Source organism: Pseudophryne corroboree (genome assembly GCF_028390025.1).
Source record: "Pseudophryne corroboree isolate aPseCor3 chromosome 3 unlocalized genomic scaffold, aPseCor3.hap2 SUPER_3_unloc_8, whole genome shotgun sequence".
Classification (NCBI taxonomy): Eukaryota; Metazoa; Chordata; class Amphibia; order Anura; family Myobatrachidae; genus Pseudophryne; species Pseudophryne corroboree.
Window position 1 is genome coordinate 2,676,380 of NW_026967574.1, and position 16,125 is coordinate 2,692,504.

General features: G+C 51.8%; 2 protein-coding genes across 2 annotated transcripts in view; one reads left to right on the forward strand and one right to left on the reverse strand.

Annotated features, from left to right (window-relative positions):
• The window catches only part of LOC134984744 (zinc finger protein 268-like), a 165,834-nt gene extending 154,551 nt beyond the window's left edge, over positions 1 to 11,283 (reverse strand). Inside the window, exon 1 of the mRNA XM_063950242.1 lies at positions 11,095 to 11,283. The gene's annotated coding sequence lies outside the window, so the exon portion shown is untranslated. The remainder of the gene's footprint in view (positions 1 to 11,094) is intronic.
• The window catches only part of LOC134984782 (zinc finger protein 585B-like), a 671,664-nt gene that overhangs the window by 558,116 nt on the left and 97,423 nt on the right, over positions 1 to 16,125 (forward strand). The gene's annotated exons all lie outside the window — the stretch shown is intronic.

Genomic DNA, 16,125 nt, shown 5'->3' on the forward strand with positions numbered 1-16,125 from the left:
CCAGTCATCACCCAGACACCCCCCTGGTGTTACTGTATAATGTCCCATTCCCAGCAGTCACCTCTCCAGTCATCACCCAGACACCCCCCCTGGTGTTACTGTATAATGCCCCGTTCCCAGCAGTCACCTCTCCAGTCATCACCCAGACACCCCCCCTGGTGTTACTGTATAGTGCCCCGTTCCCAGCAGTCACCTCTCCAGTCATCACCCAGACACCCCCCCTGGTGTTACTGTATAATGTCCCATTCCCAGCAGTCACCTCTCCAGTCATCACCCAGACACATCCCCTGGTGTTACTGTATAATGCCCCATTCCCAGCAGTCACTTCTCCAGTCATCACGCAGACACATCCCCAGGTGTTACTGTATAATGCCCCATTCCCAGCAGTCACTTCTCCAGTCATCACCCAGACACCCCCCCTGGTGTTACTGTATAATGTCCCATTCCCAGCAGTCACCTCTCCAGTCATCACCCAGACACATCCCCAGGTGTTACTGTATAATGCCCCATTCCCAGCAGTCCTTCTCCAGTCATCACCCAGACACCCCCCCTGGTGTTACTGTATAATGTCCCATTCCCAGCAGTCACTTCTCCAGTCATCACCCAGACACCCCCCCTGGTGTTACTGTATAATGTCCCATTCCCAGCAGTCACCTCTCCAGTCATCACCCAGACACCCCCCCTGGTGTTACTGTATAATGTCCCATTCCCAGCAGTCACTTCTCCAGTCATCACCCAGACATGTCCCCCTGGTGTTACTGTATAATGTCCCATTCCCAGCAGTCACCTCTCCAGTCATCACCCAGCATCACCCAGACATGTCCCCTTGGTGTTACTGTATAATGCCCCATTCCCAGCAGTCACCTCTCCAGACATCACCCAGACACATCCCCTGGTGTTACTGTATAATGTCCCATTCCCAGCAGTCACCTATCCAGTCATCACCCAGACACCCCCCTGGTGTTACTGTATAATGTCCCATTCCCAGCAGTCACTTCTCCAGTCATCACCCAGACACCCCCCCTGGTGTTACTGTATAATGTCCCATTCCCAGCAGTCACTTCTCCAGTCATCACCAAGACATGTCCCCCTGGTGTTACTGTATAATGCCCCATTCCCAGCAGTCACCTCTCCAGACATCACCCAGACACATCCCCCGGTGTTACTGTATAATGTCCCATTCCCAGCAGTCACCTCTCCAGTCATCACCCAGACACCCCCCCTGGTGTTACTGTATAATGTCCCATTCCCAGCAGTCACTTCTCCAGTCATCACCCAGACATGTCCCCCTGGTGTTAATGTATAATGCCCCATTCCCAGCAGTCACCTCTCCAGTCATCATCCAGACACCCCCCCTGGTGTTACTGTATAATGTCCCATTCCCAGCAGTCACCTCTCCAGTCATCATCCAGACACGTCCCCCAGTGTTACTGTATAATGCCCCATTCCCAGCAGTCACTCCTCCAGTCATCACCCAGACACGTTCCCTGGTGTTACTGTATAATGTCCCATTCCCAGCAGTCACTTCTCCAGTCATCACCCAGACACGTCCCCCGGTGTTACTGTATAATGCCCCATTCCCAGCAGTCACCTCTCCAGTCATCATCCAGACACGTCCCCCAGTGTTACTGTATAATGCCCCATTCCCAGCAGTCACTTCTCCAGTCATCACCCACACCCCCCCCCTGGTGTTACTGTATAATGTCCCATTCCCAGCAGTCACCTCTCCAGTCATCACCCAGACACCCCCCTGGTGTTACTGTATAATGTCCCATTCCCAGCAGTCACTTCTCCAGTCATCACCCAGACATGTCCCCCTGGTGTTAATGTATAATGCCCCATTCCCAGCAGTCACCTCTCCAGTCATCACCCAGACACCCCCCCTGGTGTTACTGTATAATGTCCCATTCCCAGCAGTCACCTCTCCAGTCATCATCCAGACACGTCCCCCAGTGTTACTGTATAATGCCCCATTCCCAGCAGTCACTCCTCCAGTCATCACCCAGACACGTTCCCTGGTGTTACTGTATAATGTCCCATTCCCAGCAGTCACTTCTCCAGTCATCACCCAGAAACGTCCCCCGGTGTTACTGTATAATGCCCCATTCCCAGCAGTCACCTCTCCAGTCATCACCCAGACACGTCCCCTGGTGTTACTGTATAATGCCCCATTCCCAGCAGTCACCTCTCCAGTCATCATCCAGACACGTCCCCCAGTGTTACTGTATAATGCCCCATTCCCAGCAGTCACTCCTCCAGTCATCACCCAGACACGTCCCCCGGTGTTACTGTATAATGCCCCATTCCCAGCAGTCACCACCCAGACACATCCCCTGGTGTTACTGTATAATGTCCCATTCCCGGCAGTCACCTCTCCAGTCATCGCCCAGACACATCCCCTGGTGTTACTGTATAATGCCCCAGTCCCAACAGTCACCTCTCCAGTCATCACCCAGATACATTACCTGGTGTTACTGTATAATGTCCTATTCGCAGCAGTCACCTCTCCAGTCACCACCCAGACACATCCCCTGGTGTTACTGTATAATGTCCCATTCCCAGCAGTCACCTCTCCAGTCATCACCCAGACACATCCCCTGGTGTTACTGTATAATGCCCCATTCCCAGCAGTCACCTCTCCAGTCATCACCCAGACACGACCCCTGGTGTTACTATATAATGCCCCATTCCCAGCAGTCACCTCTCCAGTCATCACCCAGACACATCCCCTGGTGTTACTGTATAATACCCCATTCCCAGCAGACACCTCTCCAGTCATCACCCAGACACATCTCCCGGTGTTACTGTATAATACCCCATTCCCAGCAGTCACCTCTCCAGTCATCACCCAGACACGTCCCCTGGTGTTACTGTATAATACCCCTTTCCCAGCAGTCACCTCTCCAGTCATCACCCAGACACATCCCCTGGTATTACTGTATAATGCCCCATTCCCAGCAGTCACTTCTCCAGTCATCACCCAGACACGTCCCCTGGTGTTATTGTATAATGTCCCATTCCCAGCAGTCACCTCTCCAGTCATCACTCAGACACCCCCCCTGGTGTTACTGTATAATGTCCCATTCCCAGCAGTCACTTCTCCAGTCATCACCCAGACACCCCCCCTGGTGTTACTGTATAATGTCCCATTCCCAGCAGTCACCTCTCCAGTCATCACCCAGACACATCCCCTGGTATTACTGTATAATGCCCCATTCCCAGCAGTCACTTCTCCAGTCATCACCCAGACACGTCCCCCTGGTGTTAATGTATAATGCCCCATTCCCAGCAGTCACCTCTCCAGTCATCAACCAGACATGTTCCCCTGGTGTTACTGTATAATGCCCCATTCCCAGCAGTCACCTCTCCAGACATCACCCAGACACATCCCCCGGTGTTACTGTATAATGTCCCATTCCCAGCAGTCACCTCTCCAGTCATCACACAGACACCCCCACTGGTGTTACTGTATAATGTCCCATTCCCAGCAGTCACTTCTCCAGTCATCACCCAGACACGTCCCCCGGTGTTACTGTATAATGCCCCATTCCCAGCAGTCACTTCTCCAGTCATCACCCAGACACCCCCCCCTGGTGTTACTGTATAATGTCCCATTCCCAGCAGTCACCTCTCCAGTCATCACCCAGACACATCCCCCGGTGTTACTGTATAATGTACCATTCCCAGCAGTCACCTCTCCAGTCATCACCCAGACACCCCCCCTGGTGTTACTGTATAATGTCCCATTCCCAGCAGTCACTTCTCCAGTCATCACCCAGACACCCCCCCTGGTGTTACTGTATAATGTCCCATTCCCAGCAGTCACCTCTCCAGTCATCACCCAGACACATCCCCTGGTGTTACTGTATAATGCCCCATTCCCAGCAGTCACCTCTCCAGTCATCACCCAGACACGACCCCTGGTGTTACTATATAATGCCCCATTCCCAGCAGTCACCTCTCCAGTCATCACCCAGACACATCCCCTGGTGTTACTGTATAATACCCCATTCCCAGCAGACACCTCTCCAGTCATCACCCAGACACATCTCCCGGTGTTACTGTATAATACCCCATTCCCAGCAGTCACCTCTCCAGTCATCACCCAGACACGTCCCCTGGTGTTACTGTATAATACCCCTTTCCCAGCAGTCACCTCTCCAGTCATCACCCAGACACATCCCCTGGTATTACTGTATAATGCCCCATTCCCAGCAGTCACTTCTCCAGTCATCACCCAGACACGTCCCCTGGTGTTATTGTATAATGTCCCATTCCCAGCAGTCACCTCTCCAGTCATCACTCAGACACGCCCCCTGGTGTTACTGTATAATGTCCCATTCCCAGCAGTCACTTCTCCAGTCATCACCCAGACACCCCCCCTGGTGTTACTGTATAATGTCCCATTCCCAGCAGTCACCTCTCCAGTCATCACCCAGACACATCCCCTGGTATTACTGTATAATGCCCCATTCCCAGCAGTCACTTCTCCAGTCATCACCCAGACACGTCCCCCTGGTGTTAATGTATAATGCCCCATTCCCAGCAGTCACCTCTCCAGTCATCAACCAGACATGTTCCCCTGGTGTTACTATATAATGCCCCATTCCCAGCAGTCACCTCTCCAGACATCACCCAGACACATCCCCCGGTGTTACTGTATAATGTCCCATTCCCAGCAGTCACCTCTCCAGTCATCACACAGACACCCCCACTGGTGTTACTGTATAATGTCCCATTCCCAGCAGTCACTTCTCCACTCATCACCCAGACACGTCCCCCGGTGTTACTGTATAATGCCCCATTCCCAGCAGTCACTTCTCCAGTCATCACCCAGACACCCCCCCTGGTGTTACTGTATAATGTCCCATTCCCAGCAGTCACCTCTCCAGTCATCACCCAGACACATCCCCTGGTATTATTGTATAATGCCCCATTCCCAGCAGTCACTTCTCCAGTCATCACCCAGACACGTCCCCTGGTGTTACTGTATAATGTCCCATTCCCAGCAGTCACCTCTCCAGTCATCACCCAGACACCCCCCCTGGTGTTACTGTATAATGTCCCATTCCCAGCAGTCACCTCTCCAGTCATCACTCAGACACCCCCCCTGGTGTTACTGTATAATGTCCCATTCCCAGCAGTCACTTCTCCAGTCATAACCCAGACACCCCCCCTGGTGTTACTGTATAATGTCCCATTCCCAGCAGTCACTTCTCCAGTCATCACCCAGACACCCCCCCTGGTGTTACTGTATAATGTCCCATTCCCAGCAGTCACCTCTCCAGTCATCACCCAGACACCCCCCCTAGTGTTACTGTATAATGTCCCATTCCCAGCAGTCACCTCTCCAGTCATCACTCAGACACCCCCCCTGGTGTTACTGTATAATACCCCATTCCCAGCAGTCACTTCTCCAGTCATCACCCAGACACATCCCCAGGTGTTACTGTATAATGCCCCATTCCCAGCAGTCACTTCTCCAGTCATCACCCAGACACCCCCCTGGTGTTACTGTATAATGCCCCATTCCCGGCAGTCACCTCTCCAGTCATCACCCAGACACATCCCCCGGTGTTACTGTATAATGCCCCATTCCCAGCAGTCACCTCTCCAGTCATCACCCAGACACATACCCCGGTGTTACTGTATAATGTCCCATTCCCAGCAGTCACCTCTCCAGTCATCACCCAGACACGTCCCCTAATCTTACTGTATAATGTTCCATTCCCAGCGGTCACCTCTCCAGTCATCACCCAGAAACTTCCTCTGGTGTTACTGTATAATGCCCCATTCCCAACAGTCACCTCTCCAGTCATCACCCAGATACATTCCCTGGTGTTACTGTATAATGCCCCATTCCCGGCAGTCACCTCTCCAGTCATCACCCAGACACATCCCCCGGTGTTACTGTATAATGCCCCATTCCCAGCAGTCACCTCTCCAGTCATCACCCAGACACATACCCCGGTGTTACTGTATAATGTCCCATTCCCAGCAGTCACCTCTGCAGTCATCACCCAGACACGTCCCCTAATGTTACTGTATAATGTTCCATTCCCAGCGGTCACCTCTCCAGTCATCACCCAGAAACTTCCTCTGGTGTTACTGTATAATGCCCCATTCCCAACAGTCACCTCTCCAGTCATCACCCAGATACATTCCCTGGTGTTACTGTATAATGTCCTATTTGCAGCAGTCACCTCTTGAGTCATCACCGAGACACACATCCTGGTGTTACTGTATAATGCCCCATTCCCAGCAGTCACTTCTCCAGACATCACCCAGACACATCCCCCGGTGTTACTGTATAATGTCCCATTCCCAGCAGTCACCTCTCCAGTCATCACCCAGACACCCCCCCCTGGTGTTACTGTATAATGTCCCATTCCCAGCAGTCACTTCTCCAGTCATCACCCAGACACCCCCCCTGGTGTTACTGTATAATGTCCCATTCCCAGCAGTCACTTCTCCAGTCATCACCCAGACATGTCCCCCTGGTGTTACTGTATAATGCCCCATTCCCAGCAGTCACTTCTCCAGACATCACCCAGACACATCCCCCGGTGTTACTGTATAATGCCCCATTCCCAGCAGTCACCTCTCCAGTCATCACCCAGACACCCCCCCTGGTGTTACTGTATAATGTCCCATTCCCAGCAGTCACTTCTCCAGTCATCACCCAGACACCCCCCTGGTGTTACTGTATAATGTCCCATTCCCAGCAGTCACCTCTCCAGTCATCACCCAGACACGCCCCCTGGTGTTACTGTATAATGCCCCATTCCCAGCAGTCACCTTTCCAGTCATCACCCAGACACCCCCCCTGGTGTTACTGTATAATGTCCCATTCCCAGCAGTCACCTCTCCAGTCATCACCTAGACACATCCCCTGGTGTTACTGTATAATGCCTTATTCCCAGCAGTCACTTCTCCAGTCATCACCCAGACACATCCCCAGGTGTTACTGTATAATGCCCCATTCCCAGCAGTCACTTCTCCAGTCATCACCCAGACACCCCCCCTGGTGTTACTGTATAATGTCCCATTCCCAGCAGTCACCTCTCCAGTCATCACCCAGACACATCCCCAGGTGTTACTGTATAATGCCCCATTCCCAGCAGTCACCTCTCTAGTCATCACCCAGACACCCCCCCTGGTGTTACTGTATAATGTCCCATTCCCAGCAGTCACTTCTCCAGTCATCACCCATGCACCCCCCCTGGTGTTACTGTATAATGTCCCATTCCCAGCAGTCACTTCTCCAGTCATCACCCAGACACCCCCCCTGGTGTTACTGTATAATGCCTTATTCCCAGCAGTCACTTCTCCAGTCATCACCCAGACACATCCCCAGGTGTTACTGTATAATGCCCCATTCCCAGCAGTCACTTCTCCAGTCATCACCCAGACACCCCCCCTGGTGTTACTGTATAATGTCCCATTCCCAGCAGTCACCTCTCCAGTCATCACCCAGACACATCCCCAGGTGTTACTGTATAATGCCCCATTCCCAGCAGTCACCTCTCTAGTCATCACCCAGACACCCCCCCTGGTGTTACTGTATAATGTCCCATTCCCAGCAGTCACTTCTCCAGTCATCACCCATGCACCCCCCCTGGTGTTACTGTATAATGTCCCATTCCCAGCAGTCACCTCTCCAGTCATCACCCAGACACCCCCCATGGTGTTACTGTATAATGTCCCATTCCCAGCAGTCACTTCTCCAGTCATCACCCAGACATGTCCCCCTGGTGTTACTGTATAATGTCCCATTCCCAGCAGTCACTTCTCCAGTCATCACCCAGACATGTCCCCCTGGTGTTACTGTATAATGTCCCATTCCCAGCAGTCACCTCTCCAGTCATCACCCAGACACCCCCCCTGGTGTTACTGTATAATGTCCCATTCCCAGCAGTCACTTCTCCAGTCATCACCCAGACACCCCCCCTGGTGTTACTGTATAATGTCCCATTCCCAGCAGTCACCTCTCCAGTCATCATCCAGACACGTCCCCCAGTGTTACTGTATAATGCCCCATTCCCAGCAGTCACTCCTCCAGTCATTACCCAGACACGTTCCCTGGTGTTACTGTATAATGTCCCATTCCCAGCAGTCACTTCTCCAGTCATCACCCAGACACCCCCCCTGGTGTTACTGTATAATGTCCCATTCCCAGCAGTCACTTCTCCAGTCATCAACCAGACATGTCCCCCTGGTGTTACTGTATAATGCCCCATTCCCAGCAGTCACCTCTCCAGACATCACCCAGACACATCCCCCGGTGTTACTGTATAATGTCCCATTCCCAGCAGTCACCTCTCCAGTCATCACCCAGACACCCCCACTGGTGTTACTGTATAATGTCCCATTCCCAGCAGTCACTTCTCCAGTCATCACCCAGACACCCCCCTGGTGTTACTGTATAATGTCCCATTCCCAGCAGTCACCTCTCCAGTCATCACCCAGACACCCCCCTGGTGTTACTGTATAATGTCCCATTCCCAGCAGTCACTTCTCCAGTCATCACCCAGACACCCCCCCTGGTGTTACTGTATAATGTCCCATTCCCAGCAGTCACTTCTTCAGTCATCACCCAGACATGTCCCCCTGGTGTTACTGTATAATGCCCCATTCCCAGCAGTCACCTCTCCAGACATCCCCCAGACACATCCCCCGGTGTTACTGTATAATGTCCCATTCCCAGCAGTCACCTCTCCAGTCATCACCCAGACACCCCCCCTGGTGTTACTGTATAATGTCCCATTCCCAGCAGTCACTTCTCCAGTCATCACCCAGACATGTCCCCCTGGTGTTACTGTATAATGCCCCATTCCCAGCAGTCACTTCTCCAGACATCACCCAGACACATCCCCCGGTGTTACTGTATAATGCCCCATTCCCAGCAGTCACCTCTCCAGTCATCACCCAGACACCCCCCCTGGTGTTACTGTATAATGTCCCATTCCCAGCAGTCACTTCTCCAGTCATCACCCAGACACCCCCCTGGTGTTACTGTATAATGTCCCATTCCCAGCAGTCACCTCTCCAGTCATCACCCAGACACGCCCCCTGGTGTTACTGTATAATGCCCCATTCCCAGCAGTCACCTTTCCAGTCATCACCCAGACACCCCCCCTGGTGTTACTGTATAATGTCCCATTCCCAGCAGTCACCTCTCCAGTCATCACCCAGACACATCCCCTGGTGTTACTGTATAATGCCCCATTCCCAGCAGTCACTTCTCCAGTCATCACCCAGACACATCCCCAGGTGTTACTGTATAATGCCCCATTCCCAGCAGTCACTTCTCCAGTCATCACCCAGACACCCCCCCTGGTGTTACTGTATAATGTCCCATTCCCAGCAGTCACCTCTTCAGTCATCACCCAGACACATCCCCAGGTGTTACTGTATAATGTCCCATCCCCAGCAGTCACCTCTCTAGTCATCACCCAGACACCCCCCCTGGTGTTACTGTATAATGTCCCATTCCCAGCAGTCACTTCTCCAGTCATCACCCATGCACCCCCCCTGGTGTTACTGTATAATGTCCCATTCCCAGCAGTCACCTCTCCAGTCATCACCCAGACACCCCCCATGGTGTTACTGTATAATGTCCCATTCCCAGCAGTCACTTCTCCAGTCATCACCCAGACATGTCCCCCTGGTGTTACTGTATAATGTCCCATTCCCAGCAGTCACTTCTCCAGTCATCACCCAGACATGTCCCCCTGGTGTTACTGTATAATGTCCCATTCCCAGCAGTCACTTCTCCAGTCATCACCCAGACACCCCCCCTGGTGTTACTGTATAATGTCCCATTCCCAGCAGTCACCTCTCCAGTCATCATCCAGACACGTCCCCCAGTGTTACTGTATAATGCCCCATTCCCAGCAGTCACTCCTCCAGTCATTACCCAGACACGTTCCCTGGTGTTACTGTATAATGTCCCATTCCCAGCAGTCACTTCTCCAGTCATCACCCAGACACCCCCCCTGGTGTTACTGTATAATGTCCCATTCCCAGCAGTCACTTCTCCAGTCATCAACCAGACATGTCCCCCTGGTGTTACTGTATAATGCCCCATTCCCAGCAGTCACCTCTCCAGACATCACCCAGACACATCCCCCGGTGTTACTGTATAATGTCCCATTCCCAGCAGTCACCTCTCCAGTCATCACCCAGACACCCCCACTGGTGTTACTGTATAATGTCCCATTCCCAGCAGTCACTTCTCCAGTCATCACCCAGACACCCCCCCTGGTGTTACTGTATAATGTCCCATTCCCAGCAGTCACCTCTCCAGTCATCACCCAGACACCCCCCTGGTGTTACTGTATAATGTCCCATTCCCAGCAGTCACTTCTCCAGTCATCACCCAGACACCCCCCCTGGTGTTACTGTATAATGTCCCATTCCCAGCAGTCACTTCTTCAGTCATCACCCAGACATGTCCCCCTGGTGTTACTGTATAATGCCCCATTCCCAGCAGTCACCTCTCCAGACATCCCCCAGACACATCCCCCAGTGTTACTGTATAATGTCCCATTCCCAGCAGTCACCTCTCCAGTCATCACCCAGACACCCCCCCTGGTGTTACTGTATAATGTCCCATTCCCAGCAGTCACTTCTCCAGTCATCACCCAGACATGTCCCCCTGGTGTTACTGTATAATGCCCCATTCCCAGCAGTCACCTCTCCAGTCATCACCCAGACTCCCCCCCTGGTGTTACTGTATAATGTCCCATTCCCAGCAGTCACCTCTCCAGTCATCACCCAGACACGTTCCCTGGTGTTACTGCATAATGTCCCATTCCCAGAAGTCACTTCTCCAGTCATCACCCAGACACGTCCCCCGGTGTTACTGTATAATGCCCCATTCCCAGCAGTCACCTCTCCAGTCATCACCCAGACACGTCCCCTGGTGTTACTGTATAATGCCCCATTCCCAGCAGTCACCTCTCCAGTCATCATCCAGACACGTCCCCTGGTGTTACTGTATAATGCCCCATACCCAGCAGTCACCCCTCCAGTCATCACCCAGACACAGTCCCTGGTGTTACTGTATAATGTCCCATTCCCAGCAGTCACCTCTCCAGTCAGCAGCTGAATGATCTTGTTGGTGAGTTCCAGGATCTTTTGGTCATTGTGTCTCTCATGTGTCAGTGAGTCAGGTGGAGGCACCGTGATTGGGCTCTGGGTTCTACTCAGTCCTCCTGACACACGGGGATGGCTGTTGAGTATCTCACACTCACTGGATGTCTTCTTCACTACTGTGTAATCCTGTGTAATGGAGGAGAAATCAAATATCAATATATACACTCCCAGACCCCCCATCACCTCCCCAGTCCTGTCCCTGTATTATTATTATAGATATAAGTGAAGTAACTGTGACACTCCCAGATCCACTCACCTCCCCAGTCATGTGTCACTGCGATGCTCCCAGATTCCCTCACCTCCCCAGTTATGTCCCTTTATTATTACTATAGATATAAGTGACATCACTGTACCACTCCCAGGTCACCTTACCTCCCCAGTCATGTCCTTGTATTATTACTATAGATATGTGACTTCACAGTGACGCTCCCAGATCCCTTCACCTCCCCAGTCATGTTCTCGTATTATTACAAAAAAGATATGTGATGTCACAGTGACAATCCCAGATCCCCTCACCTCCCGTCATGTCCCTGTATCATGACTAAAAATAATTGATGTTACAGTTACGCTACCATATTCCCTCACCTCCCCATTCATGTCCCTGTATTATTACTATAGATATAAGTGATGTCACTGTGACACTCCCAGATCCCCTCACCCTCCCCAGTCATGTCCCTGTATTATTACTATAGATATAAGTTAGGTTACTGTGACGCTCCGAGACTCCATCACCTCCCAGTCACGTCCCTGTATTATTACTATAGATAAGTTAGGTCACTGTGATGCTCCCAGATCCCATCACCTCCCCAGTCATGTCCCTGTATTATTACTATAGATAAGTTAGGTCACTGTGATGCTCCCAGATCCCATCACCTCCCCAGTCATGTCCCTGTATTATTACTATAGATATATGTGATGTCACTGTGACACTTCCAAATCCCCTCACCTCCCCAGTCATGTCCCTGTATTATTAATATAAATAAAAGTGATGTCACTGTAGTGCTCCCAGAACCCCTCACCTCCCCAGTCATGCTCCTTTATTAGTACGATAGATATGTGAGGTCACAGTGTTGCTCCAAGTTCTCCTCACCTCCCCAATCATGTCCCTGTATTATTACTTTAGATATAAGTGATGTCACTGTAACACGCCCAGATATCCTCACCTCTACAGTCATGTCCCTGAATTATTACTATAGATAAAAGTGACATCAATGTGATGCTCCCAGATCCCCTCACCTTCCCAATCATGTCCCTGTATTATTACTATAGCTATAGGTTACATCACAGTGACGCTTCCATATCCCCTCACCTCCCCATTCCTGTCCCTGTATTATTACTATAGATATAAGTGATGTCACTGTGACGCTCCCAGATCCACTCACCTCCCCAGTCAGCAGGTAGATGATCTCCAGGGTGATTTTTATTATACTCTCAGTCCTGTGACTCCTGTTCTTGTCCATCCTCGGTCAATCAGAGATAATACAGAACGTGTGATGTGTAATAAAGACTCCGTTCCCCACAGCTGGAGTTCCTGAAATAAATATAACACATAAAACATATTGCACATGTAACATAGTAAATGTGGAATAGAGTGGTCATTAAGTCTCCTATTTCCCCACAGCCATAGAGTCCTGGTCAGTGTCTCCAAGGTTCCTGTGACCCAGCCTCATAATGCTGTACTGCATAGTGGGCCTGATCTAGATTGTAGCGCTATTGTGGGTGGAGTCACAATGAACTGATGTGCAGTACATTGTGAAGGGACAGGGTCTCCTGGAAAGGCGGCCGGAGACAGGCAGGGGGAAGGCGGCTGGAGACAGGCAGGGGGAAGGCGGCAGGAGACAGGCAGGGGAAAGGCGGCAGGAGACAGGGGAAAGGCGGCAGGAGACAGACAGGGGAAAGGTGGCAGGAGACAGACAGGGGAAAGGTGGCAGGAGACAGACAGGGGAAAGGAGGCAGGAGACAAACAGGGGAAAGGCGGCCGGAGACAGGCAAGGGGAAGGCAGCTGGAGACAGGCAAGGGGAAGGCGGCAGGAGACAGGCAGGGGGAAGGCGGCAGGAGACAGGCAGGGGGAAGGAGGCAGGAGACAGGCAGGGGGAAGGCAGCCGGAGACAGACAGGGGGAAGGCAGCCGGAGACAGACAGGGGGAAGGCAGCCGGAGACAGACAGGGGAGCAGCCGCATGGAGTAACATGAGTTGGGGCTTGGACGGGGTCAGCAGCAGCAGCCACGAGCGGGGTACAGTGCCAGCTACCTGCAGGCTATAACCCGGCCCTCCCATACCAGATGCTCCTGCCATGCTACACCCGCAGCCCCCTGCCTCCTACCCACACCCTCTGCAGCCTAGGAAGGATGAGCTGCTGCGAGACCCCTGGAGGAGTAAGTGCCGCTCTCTGGGCTGCTTCTAGATGCTGCCCTCCCCTACTTGCTGCATGGGTGCAGATGTTGGCAGCGCACACAGCATGAAAACACAAGGTTTGTTGGCGCTGGGCAGGTCTGTGATGGAATACACCTTAGGATTAGCAGCCACCTGGAGAGGGGTAGCCGGCCTCCTCATACAGAGACAAATGTGGGGAATACCAGGTAGGCGCTCTATCCAAATGATGCAGCCAAAAAATAATGAAAAAATAAGAATTTACTCACCGGTAATTCTATTTCTCGTAGTCCGTAGTGGATGCTGGGAACTCTGAAAGGACCATGGGGAATAGCGGGCTCCGAAGGAGGCTGGGCACTCTAAAAAAGATTTATGACTACCTGGTGTGCACTGGCTCCTCCCACTATGACCCTCCTCCAAGCCTCAGTTAAGGCACTGTGCCCGGACGAGCGTACACAATAAGGAAGGATTTTGAATCCCGGGTAAGACTCATACCAGCCACACCAATCACACCGTACAACTCGTGATACTATATCCAGTTTGACAGTATGAAAACAACTGAGCCTCTCAACAGATGGCTCAACAATAACCCTTTAGTTAGCAATAACTATGTACAAGTATTGCAGACAATCCGCACTTGGGACGGGGCGCCCAGCATCCACTACGGACTACGAGAAATAGAATTACCGGTGAGTAAATTATTATTTTCTCTGACGTCCTAGTGGATGCTGGGAACTCCGAAAGGACCATGGGGATTATACCAAAACTCCCAAACGGGCGGGAGAGTGCGGATGACTCTGCAGCACCGAATGAGAGAACTCCAGGTCCTCCTCAGCCAGGGTATCAAATTTGTAGAATTTTGCAAACGTGTTTGCCCCTGACCAAGTAGCAGCTCGGCAAAGTTGTAAAGTTGAGACCCCTCGGGCAGCCGCCCAAGATGAGCCCACTTTCCTTGTGGAGTGGGCATTTACAGATTTTGGCTGTGGCAGGCCTGCCACAGAATGTGCAAGCTGAATTGTATTACAAATCCAACGAGCAATCGTCTGCTTAGAAGCAGGAGCACCCAGCTTGTTGGGTGCATATAGGATAAACAGCGAGTCAGATTTTCTGACTTTAGCCGTCCTGGAAACATATATTTTCAGGGCCCTGACCACGTCTAACAACTTGGAGTCCTCCAAGTCCCTAGTAGCCGCAGGCACCACAATAGGCTGGTTCAGGTGAAACGCTGACACCACCTTAGGGAGAAACGGGGGACGAGTCCTCAATTCTGCCCTATCCATATGGAAAATCAGATAAGGGCTTTTACAAGACAAAGCCGCCAATTCTGATACTCGCCTGGCAGAAGCCAAGGCCAATAACATGACCACCTTCCACGTGAGATATTTCAGATCCACGGTTTTTAGTGGCTCAAACCAATGTGATTTTAAGAAACTCAACACCACGTTGAGATCCCAAGGTGCCACAGGAGGCACGAACGGGGGCTGAATATGCAGCACTCCTTTTACAAATGTCTGAACTTCAGGTACTGAAGCTAGTTCTTTTTGAAAGAAAATCGACAGAGCCGAGATCTGTACCTTAATGGAGCCCAGTTTTAGGCCCATATTCACTCCTGCTTGCAGGAAATGCAGAAATCGACCCAGTTGAAATTCCTCTGTTGGGGCCTTTACGGCCTCACACCATGCAACATATTTCCGCCATATGCGGTGATAATGATTTGCTGTAACCTCTTTCCTGGCTTTAATCAGCGTAGGAATGACTTCCTCCGGAATGCCCTTTTCCTTCAGGATCCGGCGTTCAACCGCCATGCCGTCAAACGCAGCCGCGGTAAGTCTTGGAACAGACAGGGCCCCTGCTGTAGCAGGTCTTGTCTAAGCGGCAGAGGCCACGGGTCCTCTGAGATCATCTCTTGAAGTTCCGGGTACCACGCTCTTCTTGGCCAATCCGGAACCACGAGAATTGTGTTTACCCCTCGCTTTCTTATTATTCTCAATACCTTTGGTATGAGAGGCAGAGGAGGGAACACATAAACTGACTGGTACACCCACGGTGTCACTAGAGCGTCCACAGCTATCGCCTGAGGGTCTCTTGACCTGGCGCAATACCTCTCTAGTTTTTTGTTTAGGCGGGACGCCATCATGTCCACCTGTGGACGATCCCACTGATTTACAATCATTTGGAAGACTTCTGGATGAAGTCCCCACTCTCCCGGGTGGAGGTCGTGCCTGCTGAGAAAGTCTGCTTCCCAGTTGTCCACTCCCGGAATGAACACTGCTGACAGTGCTAGTACATGATTTTCCGCCCATCTGAGAATTCTTGTGGCTTCTGCCATTGCCATCCTGCTTCTTGTGCCGCTCTGTCGATTCACATGGGCGACTGCCGTGATGTTGTCTGACTGGATCAGCACCGGCTGATGTAGGTGCAGGGATTTTGCTTGACTTAGGGCATTGTAGATGGCCCTTAGTTCCAGAATATTTATGTGAAGAGAAGTCTCCTGACCATAGTCCTTGGAAGTTTCTTCCCTGTGTGACTGCCCCCCAGCCACGAAGGCTGGCATCCGTGGTCACCAGGACCCAGTCCTGTATGCCGAATCTGCG